Consider the following 23,442-nt stretch of genomic DNA (forward strand, 5'->3'; position numbering starts at 1 on the left):
ACTGAATGTAGTTCTGTGCCTTTACTTATGGTTGGCTACTATTCGTTGACCTTTATAGGTTGTATATGTTCACTAGGTTCTTTGAGCTCATCTGCTTTCAGGATCAGGCTCCATCAGTTCAGTCTTTCTTTCCACTGCCCTTCCCCTCGTTTCCTTTTCACTAATTTCTTGTTAGTGTAGTAGCTTGTACAACTCTACACTAAGAATCGTGATGTTCATTTTACCCCTTATCCTAATGTCCATTATCTATCTCTTTTATCTTCATTAAGCCATGAGTGTGTACCGTTCAGAAATACTTCATGAAAAAAATTGAGTGAAAAATAGTTCTATATGAAATAAAGTTTTAATATTATTGAACCTCAATTTCCTCTATCAAAGACAGAAAAAAAGTCATTTTTAAGTTAAAATATTTTAAATACGTTTTAAACTATATACATATAACGATATTTTAAAAAATATTAACACTGATCCAAAACAAAGGCAAAAAACAAGCATTTAAAAAAAGGGGAATTAACTTTTGCTTTCTATGCATTACCTCTTCTTTTCTTCTTTAGCTGAACTAAAAAAAATAATAATAATAAAAGCAATTGTGTTGCCAAAAGTTGTTGCGAATGTGAATGTGGTAAAAGATTTGAGGAGTAGAAATTGCATAAACCTTATTCCTTGGAAAACAGTAGTGATTCATTCAATCTGTGCAAAGGGATGTTCTAACCAAAGTATTTCATTTTGTGCTTTATATTTTATGATGGAAAGAGTAGATGAGAATCTGCTTGAATACCAGATGTTTCTTGTTATGCAACTGTTTCCATTTTCAACTGCCCTGCACATATAAATGTTTAAGAAAAGTAGATTTTACCTGAAGTTTAGATCTCGTCTTCCTTTTTAAATTTCAATTTGGACCTCTAAGTGTATAGGCTTATTATTGATTGTGAGTACCTTAGATGATGATAGTGATGATTATCATCATGGTCATATTTATAACATTAAAGGCTCCTTTCATATTTGAAGTTACCTTTCAATGTAATGAAATGAAATCAAAAGTTGTTCCTGTAGGAGATGAACATAGTAATGTGACTACTGTATGCACCTCCAAAGTTTCACTCTAATAAATTGTAGCTCTGTTCCACCTGACTTAGAGATTATAGAAATAAATTCGAAGGATAGTAATAATCCAGGATCTATGTGGGAAAAAATGATATATCTCGTCTTTCCTGAAAAAAGAAAAGATTCAATTAGCTAAAGTTATGTAAAACTTATTTATCATCTCAGTCTTTAGAATACTTCTGAAAACATCCATTAAATACCTCAAGGACCAAGAAATTCATTATACATGGGTACCAATTCAGAATACAATATGCTAAACACCTGCTATCTTGTTGTCAACAATAAATGATTACAAACTACTGTGTTAACATTTAGAACCTGTTAAAATAGGCCATTGTGAATACAAGTAAACAATGTCAATAGGAGTAAAATTGGTTTAAAAAGATGCTAATATTTTTCTTTGGAGTGACATTAGCTACCAAAAATATATACACAAATCAAAACTGTTTAAAATAATTTTTATGTGATCTTAGGAGAATATCAAGCTGCAAAATAGTAATATCATCTTAGATTTCACACGTGAAACATGTAGAATTAATATGCATGCATAATTTTTGCATAACATATTTAATTATGAATATAGAAGTGAAGAATAACTCATAATTTTCTGGGAAAATAAATAAAATAATATTTAACAGAACTCTAGCTACTGAAGTATTATTTGAAAGAGTTTTAAGATCATTGTTGTGTGAGAGGAATATATGATTTTTTGAGTTTTTTTTATAGTCTGCACAAATACAATTGAAAAAGTAATCGTAAGTATTTTGGTATTGCAAGGACTCTGTAGCTGAGCTATCTAATTAAAAATAAAAATCACTTATTTTGTTTTAACCTTTTAATGAAAATTATTTTCTCATAAAAGAATCAAAGTATGTTTAATACTTCCTTGGATTTTTAAAGAGGTAATGAGCAGTAAATTCACCAATTATTCATACATATTACCAAATGTCATTTGCTGATGAGCAGCAAACTATGAAGGAAAGATATCATCTAATAAAGGGAGAGATTTTGGTCCGATTTCATACTCCATGAGTTCTCATTCTTCAATGAAATGCTTGAATAATTTTATGCACAGCATTGCAAATAAAGGTAGAAAATTCTTCAAGTTTGTTTGACTTTGGGCTTAATTGAAATGCCTCTTCCACAATCATGTGTGCTAATTCAACCAGGAAACTTGATGTGTTTTTAAATGATACAAAGCTAGATAGTATATCACATTTTGCAAATGATACATCCTGATGTTAAGAAAAATCTGTGTTGCTCTTACCAATCCACTGACTTGAGTTTCTGTAAATCTCTTTTATCTGCACCAATAATTACCGTACTTCAGCAAGGAAGTTTTAATTAAATGTCATCCTTTAAAATCAAGAAACACTTACAAGGTCAAGTAGGTCTAGGATAAAACTAAAGTGTGCTCTCAAATTACTTGATATTCTGCTATAAAGAAAAATTGTAAATGAGGCATACATAATTCTCCTCATACAATTTTAATGAGATTTTGACCAGTTCAGAATTGTTTTCTCTGTATAATTTTGCAATTGTTCATTGAAGGATAATGCTTTCTTACATTAGAATATGAAAAATACTTCTACGGGAAAGCATTTCATGCAATAAGTGTTATGTTTTATATATTTTATGAAAATAATTTTATGAGTATGAACTTTTTTGTGAAAAGAAGCGAAAGAACTACCCAGTTTACAATTCTTTAGCTGTATTGTAGAAGTTCAAAGATAATGCTGTTAACTTTTTCATTGTATTCGTGTGTGTGTATAATTAAATACATAAGGTATATAATATATGCTGTACTATTTCTAAGCCAGTAAGGGGATGAACTAGATTATATATATTGATTTCAGTTGTTTGAGAAAAAAATATTCAGTCTCTAAATACTAGCTTTTCATACCATAAACCACACCTCCATTTTGTATACAATTACATTTTTTTAGTATCTACTACATATATACTGAAGGGAAGGCAAAAAGAAGTAAGCAAATAATTATCAGGAATAGTAAAAAAAACTTCATATAGGACCTGAAGTTTTAAGAAACTGTAATAATAATATTTATTAATTATGTTAATGCAAAAGCTACCTTATATGATAAATGGACAAAGTGAAAAAAAGAAAATAAACCTGCCCCAGATTATGCAACTTGTTAGTGGCAACACTGACATTTGAACCCAATGCTAAAAGGGGTCTATAATGTATAATCTTATCTTTTAGACTCTTCAGCCTCTGATAGGTGAAATTTTACAGTTTGGACAAGAGAGGATTTGACAGACAGCCCAGTAAAACAGGACTATCGGAGCCAAGACTGAGGAATATAATAGCATTGTGTGTTTGGGCAGACAAAACTTTCTCTTATATGCAGTCCTGTCCAGTTCCCCTGCTTCATCTCAAGCTTTGTATTAAGAAACATGAAGAGCTTTGTGCATACTTTCTCATCTCTGTATCTTTGCATGTGCTATCACATCCATTTGGAAGCCCCTCCCAAAACTTCCAAAATGGGAAAAAGCTTCCTGTTTCCTTTAAAATTCAACTCAATGACCACCCCAACTTTAAGTCTATCTTCCATTTCTCCTCTGTCCTTTTATAGTCCCCTAGTATAGCATGTTATTTAATTTTACATGTTTTTAACTTATCTTTTTATTTGTCAGTAGTGTCTCACACAACTACTAGTACATGGCAAATAATTAAAATTCTATTGAAATAAATTGAACTTGCATATGGATCTTGTCTTTTTATGGTTTTCCTCTCAACCTTTTATGTTATTCCTGATACATATTAGAAATTCAGCCTTCTAAAGACTAAATTGATGAGTTAATAGGCTATACAATATTACATACTTGACATGTGCCCATGACTTTGCATCTGCTAGGCCTGAGCTTAACTACCATTTCTGCCATTTAGTTGTCATTTAATTAGTCCAGATGTTCAGTCTTCTTGAACCTTCATTTCTTCATCTATAGACCAGGGAATATGTACTCAGGAGGCCGAGGTTGGAGGATCACTCGAGTCCAGTAATTCAAGGCCAGCCTGAACAACATGGCAAGATCCCATCTACAACAACAACAAACAAACAAACAAGAAACAAAAGACAAGGAAACATAAAAACTACACTCAACTTCCCATGTGATGACCATCAATACGGAGTGAAATAATATATGTAACAAGATCACGACTAACCCAAAGGATAGTCAATGTTCTATTGAACAATGTTCTACTGAATACAGTACTTATTGTAATTGGTGTTAATGTTGTTATTATCATAACTATTCTTATTTTTATTCCTTAAATATATTTCAACCTGACCCTTCAACAATATTTTAGATAGGATATTGAATTAGAACATTTATAAACTAATAAATAGAGATAAAATAAGAGATGTGGAGTTGCAAGTTTTGAGTGCTTCAAAGGAAAAAAAAGACATTTTGAAAAACATAAAATTTTTAAAGGAGAGTGCAGAAAATTATATGTTGACCAAATTTTGACAAGTTTCATATGGCTACCAGGCTGCCTATGGATATTCATTTTATAGAGACTGCTGAATTTTTCCACAGTTCTGGAAAAAAACCATTGAAATTTCCATATAATTATGTATACTGCCTTTGAGATACTGGGGGACTTCCTAAAGAGACATAAAATAGGGGACTAAAATCATTTGAACCAATTACAGACTGAACATGAGTTATATTAGTGCAAAGTAAGACATTCTTATAAATGTTAAAGACTTTAAAACAGTTTTAACAATATCTCAAGGTTGCTCATATCTATTCTAGCCATGTAAAACTCCAAATTCAGGACTTTCTTAAGTCAAAGCAATCAATAATATGCTTTAGTTAATCACAGGTGAACTACTAAATTATGTTACTGGAACTGAAAATCAATTCAAATTAAACCTTTTGTGAAACTTCAACACAATTCAGGTCAATGTTTTGGGCTACTTCTCTAGTTGCATTTAGTATCATTTGTTCAGGGATATCTTATAGTAAGTTAAAGGTCTATTTCTCAAAGTGCAAAAATTGCATTGCTTTAATAAACTCAGCCAATTCTCATTTTGGAAAACAAATATTCAGTAAAATCAAACAAAGTGTTTTGGACATCAGCTTTAATAAAAATTGTGCATTGTCAATTATATTTGCAAATCCAAAAATAGCATTGCTCATGCTCAAAATATTCAAATTCACAAAGCAAACTAAAACTGCATATTCATTTTCTTGACTTTTACAATTAGCTATATTTAAAAATATTGATAACTATGCATAAGGACATTTTGGCAAACCCATCTAAAATCCACAAATATAGTTGAATTTGATTCAGCATCTGATCATATTTGACTCAAATATGATTCAACTTTTTTTAACATTGGGAATTTTAATGTCTAAGGAGTATTTTTATTAAGTTTTCTTCAGTAAGAAACTCTTCCCTTCTTGTTTAGAGAACACAGGTAGTGATTTTCCTAATCATATATCTGAATCTCTGCTGAGCCTTCTCCCAGCTTTTCTCCAAAAATTACTTTGCCACTGTATAGTATGTATTTTTCATAAAGAAATTATTATAAAAACATTCTACTATTATTTGATTCACTATTTCATTTATTCATTCCAACATCTATTAAGATTTTACAATGTGCAAATCAGACTTTCCACTCATTAGGAATATATTATTTTTACAAAGATCAATTGCTTTGTAAATATTAATATAGCAGGGTTTATTATATAAGAACTGCATTAAAAAGTACAGTGAAGGCCGGGCGCGGTGGCTCACGCTTGTATTCCCAGCACTTTGGGAGGCTCAGGCAGGCGGATCACGAGGTCAGTAGATTGAGACCATCCTGGCCAGCACAGTGAAACCCCGTCTCTGCTAAAAATACAAAAAATTAGCTGGGCTGGTGGCGGGCACCTGTACTCCCAGCTACTCAGGAGGCTGAGGCAGGAGAATGGCGTGAACCCGGGAGGCAGAGTTTGCAGTGAGTCGAGATGGCGCCACTGTACTCCAACCTGGGTGACAGAGTGAGACTCAATCTCAAAAAAAATAAAAAATAAAAATAAAAATACAGTGAAAGCCATTAGAAATTCTTGGAAGAAATAATTTTTAATCATGAGAGCTACAATTTCATAAAAACAGTGGCCTTTTAGCAAGAGCCCAAAAGATAACTGTGGTACCATAGATAGAGCCAGAGGGATGGAACTCTAGACCATAGGAATGACATCAGCCAAAGAAGCGATCTAGGAGAATGCAAAGCACATTTGAGGAACATTATACAGACAAGAGACTTCATTCATGGGAGAAGTGTGACACTAATGCTCAGATGATTGTTAACAATGTTTAGCAATAAAGCACATTTTAATTGAGGTATGTACATTGTTTTTTAGACATACTATTGCACACAATAAACTATAATATAGTGTAAACATAACTTTTATATGCACTAGGAAATCACAAAATTTCTGACTCATTTTATTGTGATATTCATTTTACAGTAGTGATGTGGATCCAGATCTGCAATATCTCTGAGGAATTCCTGCATTGAATTTGATAGTTTTATGAGCAGGAATATGATAAAATAATAATTAGTTTAGAGAAAGGAAATCTGGAAGTGGCATGGACAAGGGACAATGGGTCAGTGGAGGAGGATTCTAGGAGCCTTGCCTGCCGTCTTCCTGGCTCCTATTTAGAAAGGAATTGATACAGTACATGTACAACTAAGGACCTGGTCAGGTTTTGGGGGCTGATAGCAGTCAGAATAAAAATGAAAAAATATAAATGACAGAGATAGTGAAAAGAATACATCAAAATAACTTAGACATTGAAAGAACTTAAACAAGTAAAGTAGTCAAGGCCAGGGAAATCTCTGCTAAAAATTGCTTAAGAAATATGAACAAATATGTTGCCTTTCTGAAAAGTATTTTTTCTCTTCAAGTTTTTTTTGGGTATAGACCTGATGCAGGCACAGAGAATGAGGTTAAATATATAGCTTGTTTATTCTTTTTTTCCTTCATATATTGCAGATTGAAAATGGTCACAAATTCTTTATACTCAACCCCTTGTGATACAGTCTATTTTTCCTTGCCTTGAATCTGGGTTGACTTATGACTATTTTGATCAATGGAATATGGCTAAAGTAAAGCTATACAGATCTAGACCTAAAATTCAAAGAGACTGGTAGCCTTTGCTGTGGTTTCTAGGATCCCTGAACCATCCTATAAAAAGTCCAACTAGCCCACTGGGGAGGGCTTGAGTCTACATGGAGATGGAAGCAGCCCAGTTTAGCCCAGCCCAGTTATCAGATGAATATCACTAACTGGATCGTAAGAATCACCCAGCTGAGTTCTGTGTAAATTCCTGACCAACAGAAATGCAGTTGTTGCTTTAAGCCACTAAGCGCTGTATAAATTGTTAAATAGAAACAGATGACTGGAATAATCTACTTCCCAATATTTCTTGTAGGAGAGATTGTCCTACTTTCCGTAGTTTCACATAAAATGAGTTCATGGATTCATTTATTGAACAATAAATATTAATATGTACTGAGACACTATATATGTATGAAGCATTGTAATAGATGCTCAGAATATGCAAATGAAAAAGATACAGCCTCTGCTCTCTAGAGGTCACAATCCTGTAAAAAAGTAAGAGAGATTAGTAAAATAAACCAATAGGATACTTTTTACTATATCAGAAGTTTTCAGGGATTAGCCATATGTAAAGGGGAAATCGGGGAAATATAAGAAAAATTAAAAGAAAGAAAAATAAATTGACCTAATGATTTTTAAAAAGCTCATTGTTTAAATAAGCATGCAAACCATAAATAAGACTTTCAAAAGGAAACTTCCATATACATTTAAGGTCATAAGCAAATGAAAATTTTCAGTCCTGTAGAAAAAAGAAAACGATAATTTAGAATTTGAAATACTGGAATCTTTTGTCAAATTCTAGTGGTCACCCAATATCACCTTGGATAGTTCATGTATTGGTTTTATATCAATTATTCTAGAAGAAAGACTTTTTTATGTTCAGAGAATCTTTATTCTTAGTTTAATTTTTTGATGACCAAAAGGAAAAAAAAATGTTTGCTATAGAGGTAATGGCTATCTTACATAATTTGGTACTAAGTCTTCCTTCTTCCTGTTACGTTTTGGAGCAGCAGACTCGTGGTGAAATAATCCTTCTGCTTTATTTTTAATTTTTTACTAAATCTAAATCTCCTCATTAATATTCCTGGTTCACTTATTAGTCCTCCATAGTTCCTTCCTACATGTTGGCAGAAAAAGTTTCTATTAGACTTCACCTCAGTTTCCCTTCTCCATTTTGCTTATTTTCCAAAAACTGGTCCGATTTCCAGGCTCAGTTCTTCCCCCGTAGAGAGACCATTTATAGCCAATTCTGAAAAACTTAAGCACCAAGAGCCTCACAAGGGGCTTATTTTTGAGTAGCCCTTCTAAGATAATTGGTCTTTGAGCACAAATGGCCAGTAGCTGCCATTTGGACCCCATCTCTTTTTTCTGATCTTCTTCACTGTTAATCTAACCAAGATATAGCCAATGCTGAGCAACAGATATTACAATTTACTGAAGGCCACCTCCCTCCTGCCAAGACTCACAAGGCAATGGTATCAGGAAATGGGGCCTGTTGGGAGGTAATTAGGTCATAAGGGTACAGCCCTCATGAATGGGGTTAATGCTCTTATAAAAGAGATCTCAGAGAGTTACCAGTCCTTTCCACAGGCTGTGAGGATGCAGCAAAAAGATTGCCTTCTAGGAATTAGGAAATAATCCCTCACCAGATACCACATCTGTCAGTGCCTTGATTTTGGACTTCTCAGCCCCTAGAACGGTCAGAAATGGATTTCTGTTGTTTGTAAGCCACTTAGTCTATGGTATTTTATTATAGCCAACTTAATGAACTGACATCATAACACTGTGTAGGCAAGTGGATGGGCAGGGAACAGCTATATGGACAAATAAGAAAGCACACAAGAGCTCTAATGACTTGTCAAGCATATTTGTCTTTGCTTAACCAAATTTAAGTCACAATTGGCTAGCTTAAATAAACTTGAAAAGTGCAATAAAAAGGACAAAAAAGACCTTCTTTCAGAAACTGGGCACTAAGCCACCCCTTTTTTTTGAGATGTATATTGTTATCAAGCAGTAAGATACATTTCTCACACTCTCGTCACCAGTTTTTTTTCTTTATATTCAGATATCCTATCATTAAATTATTACTAACTACCTCACAGTAAAACCATATTTGCCACAGTAAGTACCATATTTACCTCTTGGATTTTATTTAGTTTAAATGCACTGTTCTTTCTATGTTTTGTTCAAAGTGGATGTCAGAGTTAAGTGTAACTTTTAGTTTCAATCTACCTTACTGAAATTTTATAATGCCTTCTTTTCCATCCTGTGTTAAATCTCAGGATTGTGTTAAGTAGAGAAGCCCCATAAAAACATCCTGTAAGTAAAATGGAAAATAAGAAAATATCAAAAATACAGAAGTTTGACTTGTGCTTATCACTATTAGGTAAGCAAATAACTGCATCAACCCCTAAGCCACTCAGTTACATTCTTTGCCCTAAGTGGCTTCTAGCAGTGAAATCAACATTTCAAGCATAGTTTTCAGCAGTGTTGTCAGACATTTCTCAAGGTCTGAACCCTACACCATGGATGGAAGTTAAGTCTGGTAGGAAACATTTTTTTTTCTTTCTCTCTGCTAATGAAGACATTTTCAAACAAAGATTTAACATGATTTTCTAGGTGGTGAAAATCTGATGTGTTTCTCTGCTTTTAAATTAAGGTAGTAATTTGGCAGTCACAAAAGTAATCTTGGCCATGTATCTAAAAACATAAAACCAAAACACTTGTAGCTGCCAGGTGTCTAATTTTCTGCTTGTCACACTCATGTGTATGAACTGAGAAGTCAGGCCGTTTTGCACAACCTCTGAAAGCCCAGTTCGTACTTTAGCTAAAATAAAATTTTACATGGCCCACTCAGCCTTCTGTACTTATAGCTGCTTTCATATTATATTTAAAAAAAGCACCCTTACCCAGAAGGATATAAAATTTATCAACTTTTAACTGGGGAATGCAAATTATTTGAAAGTAGAGCTTTCCTTATAGGTTTTATCTGTCAATGAATGGATCAGGTGACCAGTGTAATAATGATTTAATGAAATCATTCATATAAAAATTAATAAAATGTGCTTATTTTCCACCAATTCAGTTAGTAATTTGACTAAATCCCTAGCTGAATAGATCAAAATAGTGAACATACTGTGTGTAAATAGCCAGCATGCTCTCTGTCATCTCTGAAGGGAAATGATTTGATTTAAAGGGCACACAGTCTGCCTCCCATTCCAGCCTAACAGGCACACTGACAAAACAGTTGGCAGAAACTAAGGCCAGGTCCTCTGCTGGGAATTCTATATATGTTATCTTGTTAAATGCTCATTATAAGCCTGTGAAGTAATGTTAAAGAAAAACAAATATTTATGACACTTCTTAAAGAGGATACAGAGGACTTTTATCTCAGTAGATATGGGGACCACTGCAATACAGTCTCTAGGTAGAGGAGACAGATTGGGATCAATTTTAACTCCAACAAGAACAAGTGGGGATTTACAGCTAAGGAGCAGGTTTGGGGGGTGGGGGCGGTCACAGGATGAATATTTACTAAGAGAAAATATCAGAGGTAAGGGAGATTCTTGCTAGGCCAACTGAACAGAATTCTTGCTGAAGGGAAGCCAGGGTGAGAAGATATTGAGTCTAGAGGATAAGGAATTTGATCAGGTATAGAAGGTGGTCAAATACAAAGGAAGGGGAATTTTTTTTTCTAACTTGACTAAGCAGGATTCTTGCTCAAACTGAATTCTACAAGGACAATAATGAAAGACCAAGGTCAGGCCTAGTCCAACAGAGGGTTCAGAGAAGCTAAAGTTAGGTCAAAGGCTGTGCTCATGCCTATAATCCCAGCACTTTGGGAGGCCAAGGTGGGAGAATCCCTTGAGGAGGACTTGAGTTTGAGATCCCGGTCTACAAAAAGCGTAAAAATTAGCTGGGCATGGTGGCACACACCCATAGTCCTAGTTACTCGGGACACTGAGGTAAGAAGATTGCTTGAGCCCAGGAGTTTGAGGTTACAGTGAACTATGATCGCACCACTGCACTCTAGCCTGGGCAATAGAGCGAGACTCAGTCTCTAAAAACAATTTTTTAAAAAAAAGTTAGATCAAGGGGAGACAGTCTTTGTCAGCAGATATTTTAAAATTTAATAACATAGATAAGGAATGTGATGCTCTTTAAAAATAGTGTGTTTATAACTATTAATTGATTTAATTCAATTTCCAAGCCTTCTTTGTTCTTCAACACTACCATGATTTGTTAACCTGAGAATAGGATGAAAGCTTTCGTATTATTTAAAGAAGAATGCTGAAAGTTTCTAACAAAAAGGAGTATAAAATATAAAAATCACTAAACAAACAATTCATTTTGAGTAAGTAATTTTAAAATCGAGCAAATGGTAATCCCAAGGCCTTAAAAGTACAGGAATATTTTATTCATCAGGCAAGAGGAAAGTAAGCAAATCAAAAAGTACCTGCTTATTATCGCCTCAATTCTACTAAAAGTTTGAGCAGACCCTGATTTACTAACATTTGCAGAGCTCTGAACAAAGAAGGACAAATCAGATTAATAATTAATTCACATTTGACAAAAATCATTAGGCTGCGGAGCTGTTCCTATGAATTGCAGATCCCATCTGACATTCACCATATTATTGCTCATACCAATGTAGATAAGGGCAAATTAGCTGTGAGTTGCTGAAAACGGGTTAGCTGAAATACAGATCAATGCTGTTATTATAAAGACAAAACTAGCACACAAAAATGCTTTCCTCCCACTGTCTAACATCATCCATATTGATGTTTTCTGTCAATACATAATAATACACTGGCACACTTGATGGGACAGGAGGAACAGATTACATAGAAATTGCACTGGAATATGTTTTTATACATTGTTTCTCTGGAACAGTATAATCAAAATGATTATTGATTCAGGAACTTTGACTGCTTGTCCCAACATGATGCATGAGGTATGGCAGGAGAAGTTACGTATTTTTATTCATTTTACAGTTGTGTTTAAAAGTGTTGGTTTAAAGAAAAAAAAAATCTGTAACTTACTCTTTATCTTCTTCCCTTGCTTCCACTTGCACAAGGCAAAACCCATGGAGTGGTTCATGATTTTTCATGCTCTCTCTGCAAATACATTTCTCTCCTCAACAGTTCGAAATGAGCTTTTCTTCGTCAATTTTTTACCATCTTAGATAGTGTTGCCATCATTTTTCACTGGCTTCCAGGTTGCTGTAGTATTCTCCTTCCTCGTTTCCATGCGGTCCAAATGGAGTTAGTTGATATTACTCTTCTGATCAAAATTTGCTGTGGTTTCCCATATCACTGAATGAAATCAAGGTCTCCTTAAGACTCGCAGTTGCTCCTAAAGCTCAATGCTTCCTTACCCCTCGAATCTCTCATCACCCAATCTGCCCTGTTCCCTTTCTGACCCCATCTCCTGCTACTCTCCCTTATCCCTTGCACTGCTCAACAGCCATAGAGTCCAATTTGTTATTGTCAGAACCTGTTGGAGACACATCTGACTTTCAGCCTTTTTATTTGTACCTTCCACCACCTAGATAGGTCACTTTCTCAGTGAGTCTTTCTTTGATACCACTCTATTCATAACTGTACCTTAATTCCTTTTTTCTCTTTTCTGCTATGTATTTCCTTTGAAATTATAATTAAAAATATGCTGCACATTTTACATATATTTTCTTCTTCATGAATCATTTAAATATAAGCTTTATCAAGGCACTGATTTTCTGTGCGTGTAGTGTTGATAGCATTTTTTTTTTCACTATTGGTGTCTTTGGCACCTGGAATAGTTCTTGGCACATGGTAGCTTTTCAATAAAATATTTCCTCAATGAATAAATGAATTATTCAATCAAGAAAAACATACTTCAGAGTCCTAATAATTTAAAATACTAAATATCTTCCAAAAGTAGGGGTTTATAGACAAAAATTCTAATTTTTATCTTATCAAAGCAGTAAACTCCATTTTATATTAGCCATTAAACAAATAACTACTGCGACGAATATTTTACTAATATTTTTCTATTTACCAAAGCAAATCACTGTTAATAGACCTCATTGAAATGGTGAAGGGTGTCATTATTCTGAATTGTTTATTCACAGATTTAGTCACCATTTAATATAACTGAATGGAAATATAAAGTGTCTAAAACTTACTGCTAAAAGTCTGAGAGCCATATCCAATTGAAAATCAATGTGAAATACGGAGAAAACATTTTTAACATTACATGGGTAAACATTTGGAACAATTCAATGTATACACAGATCTCTAGAAGCAAGTCTATCAGTAAGTTGAAGTATCCCTGGTCTTAACCCATTTGCCTCATTTATAGAAGATGGCACCTCCCCAATTTAGATTGCTTCATTCTTCCCCAAAGATATGCTTTAGGAGTAGCCTGGCATTATGACTCCTAGATAATTTAACAATAATAATTATTTTCTTAGAGATGAAAAAGATTATAGAGCTGGTAGAGTCAAAATCAATCAAAATACAACTGGAGGAAAACAGGCCCAAAACCTTATGCTCAGGATCAAACAGATCATTAATGGATGACCCAGACCAAAAGCCATGTCATCTGATTTGAGTCTTTCTGTTTTGATTATACTTGTATATTAGCATTAATTATATTACTTTATTCAATATAATACAAACATGAGAAAATGGGATACAAGACTTTTTGTTCTTTTAAGAATAAGTACCTCAGACTGTAATCCCAGCACTTTGGGAGGCTGAGGCAGACGGATCACAATGTCAAGAGATCGAGACAATCCTGGCCACCATAGTTAAACCCCTTCTCTACTAAAAATACAAAAATTAGCCAGGCGTGGTGGTGTGCACCTATAGTCCCAGCTACTCAGGAGGCTGAGACAGGAGAATTGCTTGAACCAGGGAGGCGGAGGTTGCAGTGAGCTGAGATCGCACCACTGCACTCCAGGCTGGTGACAGAGCTAGATCCCGTTTCGAGAAAAAAAAAATTAATTAAAAAAAAAGTACCTTAGATTACAAAATAAATAGTTGTACATTGCTACAATTTCAGAAATTGGAAATGCACAAATAATAGATTTACCTACAGCCCAACAACCCATGTGTAATGCTCTTCTCATTTAATATATTTAACATTCTTTATTTTATCCATTGAGATGATGCACATATTATTTGTTCATCCTTTCAATTTAATAATATATTTTAAATTGCATATTGTAAGTTGTTTTTTATTATAATTTTATAGTATCACACACAAAAAAACATGTGATATACCTTTGATATTTTCAATATGTATCCTCAGTTTTGAAGGTATTTCCAATTTCAAACTTATAGTGATTCAAATAAATCATTAGAATTGGAAGTATTACCACATTTCCTCCATACCTATGATGACAACCTCATTGCTAGACATATAGAAGTTACCTGACACAATGTTCATTGAATAGATAGTTTTCATCTTTGCTGAATGAGGATTCATTACAATTACATTATTGCAGACTTTAATTAGCTAATAGAATTAATGATCTTAATATGTAAATAAAGAAATACAATTGAAGTTAATTGTCAACTGGATGTTCCTCATTTTTATACTAATTTATATTTAATGATGGAGATCATAATGTTTGGGCACATTTTCTGTTATTAGTTCTTCAATTTTGTCTTTGTCATATGGCAGAACTGGTTTTTTGCAAGTTACTTTCTTAATGACTTCCAACTAATTCCTTAACAATAGCTATGTTTAAGTGATTGAAATATGAAATGAGCATGTTGAAGCATAGCCACTTGTTTCACTGCAGTTGTTTTAAGAGTTCCAATCATAGATAATTACTATAATTAATAGAATTTTTTGATGCAACAATGACTTTTTTCAGAGTTTTTACGTGTTATTTTATCTCTGGTTTTCTTTCTATAGAAGCCTGGAATTTAAGTATATTATAAGTTTTAGTCAAATGGGTTTTTTGCTTTTAATCAAAATACAGCAAGTGTCCAGATGGTTGGGCTAAAGAAAAGTCTCTATGGATGTTCCATTTATGTTCTTAACCAGTAGATTTAACAAAAATTCAACAGCCAAGCTTTCTGAATTGTGATATTAACATATTTTCTTTCTTTAAAATAAATTCACCAGAACCAATATCAAGCTGCTTCTACTTTAGGATGCAAAACACTGTATTTTCTAAAACCTTCCTTTAAAAATTATATTAAAAATAACATACATTAAAATATTAACAATTATTTGTTCTATGTGATATAATTATAGCTTTTTTCTGTTTTTACTTTTGGTTTATTTTCAATTTATTTCTTAAATAAGTGACTTTTACATGTATTCTATATTATGTTTTTATTTGTGTTCATTTTCTTTATGTGCCTCTCAATTTAGTTTCCAACTCTTTAAGAAATATTAAAAAATCATCAATTTATTTTATTAGGCCAGGTGCTAAATAATAGCTTTATTATTAATACAATTACATTTATTCATCATAATATATTTACATTATAGATATTATTATAATGTTCAAATAGTGAGCTTGTATTTTCTTTTCTGATCCTTCTGATTCCAAAGCCTATGTTCTTTTGAATTTGACAAAACAACTTCCCAGGAGCTGTTCAAACATGATTTTTTATGATAGCCATGGAGGGTATATTTTGAATGATCCCAAGCAGAATTACTCCTACTCTGTGTGTTGTTACTGTGAACTGTCTGATATTTTATCTTACTTACAAGCTAACAAATTAGTCTGTCATATTTTCATAGATGCTAGTAGAAGACACAAGACTCCTAGGTGAGAGACAGAGGCCTGTATCACTCACTGCACAAAAGGCGGGATACACACTGGCATATTTGCTTGACTTCCTCTCACCCCACCTGAATGACATGGATGGGCACAGATGGATACCTGCTGCACAGGCTCTCAGGCAGCCCTGGGCTTAGGGAACCAGAATCTTCATAATGGTCAACAAGCATGTTTTTCTTTCACTCCACTGGGAAACAACACTATCTTCATCTTCCAAAGCTGTTATACTTACAAACAACATTGGAAAGATAGTCCTTAACAAAGAGCAATTAGTGCCTAACTTGCTAGATGCACCAAAAAGATAAAAACAAACATGGAAAATTGTCTCTTAATAATATCCATCCTTAGTTTCAACACTCATTTGACTTTTGATGAAGTTTTCCATGATTATATCAATCTGTTGACCACTCTAATCTGACCAACAAAAGCTGGGACCATAACTATTCATTTTTTCTCATACAGTAACTAAGTTTAAAACAAATAGGACTATAATCAGCAAGATGAGGTTAATCTGCAGCATTGATCTCAGCCATGGCCTAGGGACCCAGCATAAGCCCGCTAATCAAATCTCATAATCCAGCAAGGTCTACTTGCAAATGCCAGGTGGCTGTCTCTCTATATTGAAATTACCTCTTGGTCTAAGGAATTAATTCACATGTAACAGGATGTGTTAATGAATGTGTGACTCCGCTTTGGCTTACAAGGAGGAAATCCAGGGCAATTCTATTATCCCTAACAACCCTTGTTCAGTGAGTAGAGTCAGGCCTGAATTATTTCCATGGCTCAAGTGGTGTCATTATTCACTTCAGTGAAAATCAGGAACACATTTTGTACCATCTTTTTATTCATTTGAAAAAAAATATGACCACAGGGCCTGCAAAAATGTTGAGTCTATTATGCCTCTAGGAGATCTCCACAGTCATCCAGGATTACATGATATATTGTTGTTGTGTTCTTAAACCCTTGAAGGTCTCTTATGACCACCCCTATAGTGAAATTTACTGTGTTTTGGCAAGAAAATGCCTGACATCCACATAAGAAGTATAATCTGAGGAGTACACATGGTGTCTCTGGCAAGAAAGTATTGTTTAAAATTGTGAGGTCCCTCCGGGTATGACTTACATCAGTCTGGGGATGCATTTGACTAGCTGGTTGTCCTTAGGCATCATAGTTACTTCAGATAATTGAGTTAACTTCTTGTTTGTATGAAGTGTCTTAGGTCAGTCTGTACAACTTGTCCTGTTTTTCCATGTCACAAGCCAAGTAATTCCTCTGCCTCCTGAAATTACTAGCTATAGGAGTGGGAGAAGAAGACATCTGTAGGAGCTGTGGCATGTTTTGCCTGAAGGTACAAGAACTGGGACCACCGCCTAATCTTTTCTATTGACTCTTCAGTAATGTTCAGGGGAATGGCAATTAGAGCATGGTAAGAGGCATCTAGCAGGGGATGGTACACTATATCAGAGGACCTCAAGACCACCCCTGGGTTCAATGATTCACTATAGTGACTCATAGAACTAAAAGAAAAGAAAAGAAACTTGTTATACTCAATGTTATTATTTTATTACAGTGAAAAGATAACAGTCAAAATCAGCAATGGGAAAAGGCTCATGGTGCAAGGTACAAAGGAAACAGGGCCAAGTTTTCAGATGTCCCCTCCCAGTAGAGTTTCATGAGGATGATCTTAATTCTTCCAGCAACATTGTCTAATGTTGGCAGTGTTGCCAACCCATGCCCTGCAGTAAAGGGATATTATTGGAGATCAGTCACACAGGCATGCAGTGCTGTGCAACTAACCTCAGATACTCATCACCTCCAGAGAAGAAAGAGTCCTTCACTGTAAATCACAATGTTAGGACAACCTCAACTGATTAGGGCATACAAAAGCATTTCTATCAAGCAGAGTATTCCAAGGGCTTAGCAGTTATCGCTCAGGATCCTGCCAAAGGATCCTCTTGGACACAGGCCTTTCTTTGGAATGTGTAAGGTTTTGAGCCATCCAGGCCTTCTAAGTTAACCCTTTCTTGACCAGAAACCTAGCTACATTTAAGATACTTTCAATAGTTTTGGAGAGCTACACAGTGTTTTATTTCATAAGGAAGGTTCATAGAGAAGTTTTGAAAGGCAAACATTATAAATGTCTCTTCCCCCAACCCCAACAGCTTCCGGGATCTGAGATGCTCCCTCCTCAGGTTCCTAAGTTGTTATTTCTCCTCCATTACCAAAATCTAGGCACAGCTCTTTATAATAGTTATGACTATACTATATTTTTCAATCAGCCCTTCCTTACACTCAAAATTTACATTTGAATTGATCATATACAAGAGGAAAACAATTTTATAAAATTACAGAAATATATTATATTCCTGACTTTGCTCCATGTGGGTAACTTTGGTAAGCAGTGTACTCAACTAAGTGATTATTAGCCTTATGGCAAAGGACTATGTCAACCCAACTAAAAACTCCAGAAGCCTAAGTCAGAATTAAGCTTATCTCTCCTAGGACACATCTTGGATGGGCTGCCACAGTAAAACTGCATCCATCAGGCAAACCTGGATTTGCCATTAGAAGAAAGAATGAACCATCATACTCAGGAATGGTCAGGACAGAATCCTGAATTTTTAAAATAGGTCAATTTACCACTCTTTTTTATTTTATCATAACCTATGGATCAGCCAAGAGAAAATGATCTTTTTATGGAGGCATACACATTCAATGAGCAAACTTCCTTACAAAGGTGTATGGACCTGGAATACTAAGTGAGGTGGACTCAGCCAACTTTGGCAAGACTCACAAATCTGGTATGCAATGGTTGCCCCTGCATCAGAAACAGAATCTTTTACTGTTTCCCTAGTCTATAATTGTGAAGATATTTCCATGTTCTGTATGATGATGGATCCAGGCAACAATGGTGGCATTCTAGGTGTTGCAGTTTCCATCAGCAGCTTGATTTCAGTTAGTCTCATCAGGGAATGGACACTTACCATGAGCAACTGCATGAGTCATTCAGATAGTTTACCTGTTTTTAATCTGCTAGTTTGTAGTTTTCTAAATTTAAAACAAAACAGGTTGCAAGAAATATCCCAGGAATAAGTAAAACAAACAAACTCCATCAAGAGAAGCACCAGCCAGAGTTATTAAAAATTACTTGAGTTCTACCCACTGAGTGAAGTTACCACATACCTTTTCAGTTTTGAACAGCAAGTGCTGAGTTACAGCTACAGTAACTTAGTACATGTAATCAGTTTTCAGCTTAGCTAATGCATCAGTGAACCAGCTCCAAACATTTAAGGAGACTTCTGTGAATTGGTTTTACTGAAATGGCACTGTTGCTTCAGATGGCAGAATGGTTTAACGTTGTCCCTCAAAGACCTAACCATTACTTTTTCATGTAATGCTGTCGTGCTACTGGAGGCCTGTTTATTCCTGAACTTCCATTTGACATGAGAAGTATTTTTGTCCTGTCTCATCTTGTTAGTCATTGAATTTCAGTTGGCCCACCCTAAATGGAGAACATCAGGTCACAGACTCATAAGACCCCTGTAAGTTAGGGATTCTGCTTTCTTTAATTATTAGCCATATAATATAGTATTATAATTACTGCTTTATTAGCGTTCTCCTTCAGTTCTACTTCAGTAGAAGTAGAACTACTACTTCTACTTCAGTTCTACTTAAGTAGAACACTAATAGGTACTTTTCAGTTGGTGTATACCTTGTAGCCATGTTTAAGCAGTATGAAATTAATGAGTGCTTCCAGATTTGCCTCACTTTGTCATAGGTTCCAATCAGCAAAATCATCCATCACAGAGTCCTATATCTCAAAGCTCATTTGGGATGTGATGTGCTGATATTATTAGTACTATTCTCCATGCAACCTTTCCAGATCAGGATAATCCTCTCTGGGATTTTGAGCATTCATAGTAAAATTATGCAAACCAAAGCCAAATGTGCATTTAGCAGTGGAAGTCACAGCAATATTACATTAAGTTGGATGAAAGTTGGCTGTACTGACAACATCATATTTGCTTTCTTCCTGTACTGTGAAATTTGTCCAAATCCTATCGGTTGAATTCAGGTACCTCTGCTCCACAAGATGGGGATGTGTGTGCCTACATCAAACAGAGCCATACATGTTTGAGTGTCTCACCCCCCCCCCAAATTCCCCAGCTTATTCAGATGGATGTGTATGGCTGTCAGCCCTACTGGGGAAACAGGAATTTTGGCAAAACCCTTGATCTTTTTTCTTCAAGGGGCTAACTTTGGACTAGAGGAAAGAGAGAAATTAGGGGGCAAAGGAGAAACGATTACTCCACATCAGTGAGCAAAGCTTTGCATTCACTTTCAATTTTGAGTAATTGCTTATTTGAGGATCAACAGAATGAACTTCTAATATTTTCAAAACACTATTTCAGCTTTGGAGTTCACTTGACCCAGCAGCTACAGCTACGTTGTTTCTGACTAGGCTGTACTATTTATGCCTCATTGTCAGGACACCCTTTCTTCCTCTGCAATCATGGATAAAAGTGAGCAAAAAAGTAGTCACCATTTGGATACGTTGTTCTGATACTACTTCTTTCTTTTTTTGTGATATAGACACTATTACTTTCAAATATTTTCTATCTTGTGATTTAAAGTTTAACTTTAAACTTAAACTTGCATACTAAGTTTTATGTTAGTTTATATGATTGTGAGTAAAGATAGTTTTACCTCCCAATATGGATAGCTTTTTGATTTTTGAGGCGGATAAGGGTTAGGGGATACATTATTTTACTGGCAAGAACTACCAGTGCCTTGATGAATAAAGGTAGTGAGGGTAGGCATTACTGTCCTGTTCCTGATCTTAAGGGGAAAGCATTCAGTCTTTCACCATTTACCATGATGTTAACTATGGGTTTTTCATGTTTTAGCTGGTTGATGGCATTCCCTTCTCTTCCTAACGTCTAGAATCTTCTGATCTGTAGTCAGACATGTTATCCATTGAGCCACTGGGCCCCACTCATCTTCCTAAATTCTTGTGAGTTTTTATCATGACAAGATAATGGATTTTGATAATTTTTTTCTTTTGAGATGATTATGTTGTTTTTCCTTTCTTCTTTCTCCTAGGATTGGCAAACATAAATCATGTTCCAAGTTCTGCCTTCCACCTGTGAGTAAATACTTTTGTAAACAAATATTTACCGGAACACAGACGTGCCCATTTACTTACTCAGCATAGCTGAATAATTTCTAACAGCTGTCACATGGACTGTAAAGTCTAAAATATTTACTATTTGGCTTATTATAGAAAAACATTTACCAAACATGATTTATTATATTAATATGATGAAGTCATTAATTAGTTTTCAGATGTTAATTAAACGTCCATCCCTGAGAAATATCACAGTGTTATAGTGTACAATCTTTTTAACAATTAATTGATATTTTGCTGATATTATATCAAGAATTTTTCTTTTCTTTATTTTTAGTGTTTGTATTTTTTTTAGACATGGCCTCACATTCTCACAGAGGCTGGAATGCAGTGGTGCCATCGTAGCTAACTGCAGACAACATCCTGGGCTTAAGCAAATCTCCCACCTCAGCCTCTCAAGTATTTGGGACCACAGGCACACACCACCATGCCTGATTTGTTTTTTTAATGTTTTTGTAGAATAGGATCTTTCTATGTTGGCTAGGCTGGTCTCAAACTCTCGGCCTCAAGCTATCTTCTCACCTCTGTCTTAAAAGTGTTGCAATTACTGGCATGAGGTGCCACCCTAGTCCTTGTTAAGAATTTTTGTGTATTTTTTATGATGCATACTTATCTTTAGTTTCATTTTCTGTCATGTCTTTTGTCTAGATTTGGTCTCAGAATAATACTGACCTCCTAAAATAAGTTGGAAAGTAGTCTCCTCTCTTCAAAACTTTTGAAGACCAATTGTGTATTGTTTATTCTTTAAATATTTTATAAAATTTACGCATGAAACTACCTGAACCTGGGCTTATTTGAAGGGGACTATTTCTAATTACAAGTTTAATTTTGTTACTTATTTTATGGGTCTAACAGATTTTGTGCTTTGTGTTGAGTCATTTTGGTAGTTGGTACCTTCATAGGAATGTGTCTATTTTATCTAGGTTGTCCAATTTATTGTCATAAAGTTGTTAACTATATCCACCTTTATCCTTTTCAGTTGTGTAGGGTTGGTAGTGATGTCTCTAGCTTTATTTCTCCTTTTGGTAATTTGTGTTGTCAATCTTTTCTTCTTAGTCAGTCTAGCTAAGGTTTGTGAGTTTTGTTGACATATTCCAAGAACAATTTTTTTGTTTCATTAATTTTATTTATTGTATTTTCTTAATTTCATGGATATCTGCTCTAATCTCTATTATTTCCTCTCTTCACCTTGCTCTGGTTTTACATTCTTTAATTATTCACCACATAATATAGTATTGTAATTATTGCTTTAATCAGTCATATATTTTAAAGAAGTTAAGAGAAGAAATAAACAAATACATATGTATTGCCTTTTGTTAATCAACAAAATATATTTAACACTTCTGAGATAGTGTTAAATATAATCGACATATATTTAACACTTCTGAGATTTTTTTATTTATTTCTGTGGGTTCAAATTACTATCTAATATCAATTCCTTTTAGTCTCATGGATTTTAGTATTCAAAGGAAGGTCTGCTATGAACAAACTATCTTAGCCTTTGTTTATTTCTAAGTATCCTTACCTTGCCTTCATTTTTAAAGAAGAGTTTTGCTAGAGAGAGAATTCCTTGTTTTCAAAGTGGGTTTGTTTTGCTTTTAGAACTTTGAATATGTCATTTCACTGTTTTGTGTGCTCCATTGTTTCAGATGGTAATCCAATGTATAAGCAATGGACTGTTTTATTCTTGGTGCTTTCAAGACCTGATGCTTTGTTTTGAACAGGTTGATACATCTAGGTATGTTTCTCTGTGTATTTATTCTACCAAGGATTTAGGGTCTATTTTTTATATTCAAAAGTATACAGAAATGTCTTCATTAATTTGGAAATTTGTCAGCTATTTTTTTTCAAATTTTTTGTCTCTTTCTCTTCCTTTGATATTTTCTTTATACATATATTGATATACTTTATGGTGTTTTACTGATTTCTAAGGCTTTGCTCATTTTTCTTTAATTTATTTATCTTCTGTGTTTTTTTTCTTCAGTTGAATAGTTTGTATTGATCTACCTTCAAACTCACTAATTATTCTGCCACCTCAAATCTGCTACTGAGTTCTTCTGAATTTTCTAAATTTCAATTGCATTTTTTTAAACTCCATAATTTCCATTTGGTCCTCTTCAAAGAATTTATCTGTCCTTATTTTGTTTTGTGTTTGTTGATTCATTGTTATTACACTATTAACTCTTTAGGCATGATTTTCTTCTATTTTTAAACTTATTTTTCATAG

At 34.3% G+C, this 23,442-nt stretch overlaps 2 long non-coding RNA genes across 2 annotated transcripts in view; one reads left to right on the top strand and one right to left on the bottom strand.

Annotated features, from left to right (window-relative positions):
• Positions 1-3,732: 3,732 nt before the first annotated feature.
• Positions 3,733-22,933, bottom strand: LOC134809018 (uncharacterized). The gene is made up of 4 exons (XR_010153500.1): positions 22,741-22,933; positions 12,282-12,554; positions 9,472-9,556; positions 3,733-4,162 (listed from the first exon to the last, which is right to left on the bottom strand). It is a non-coding gene; the product is annotated as an uncharacterized LOC134809018 (long non-coding RNA).
• LOC107967081 (uncharacterized) overlaps positions 22,855-23,442 on the top strand; it is a 68,004-nt gene continuing 67,416 nt past the window's right edge. Inside the window, exon 1 of the long non-coding RNA XR_001707277.4 lies at positions 22,855-22,953. This is a non-coding gene — a long non-coding RNA (uncharacterized LOC107967081). The remainder of the gene's footprint in view (positions 22,954-23,442) is intronic.

Source organism: Pan troglodytes, chromosome 1 (assembly GCF_028858775.2).
Source record: "Pan troglodytes isolate AG18354 chromosome 1, NHGRI_mPanTro3-v2.0_pri, whole genome shotgun sequence".
NCBI classification, from domain to species: Eukaryota; Metazoa; Chordata; class Mammalia; order Primates; family Hominidae; genus Pan; species Pan troglodytes.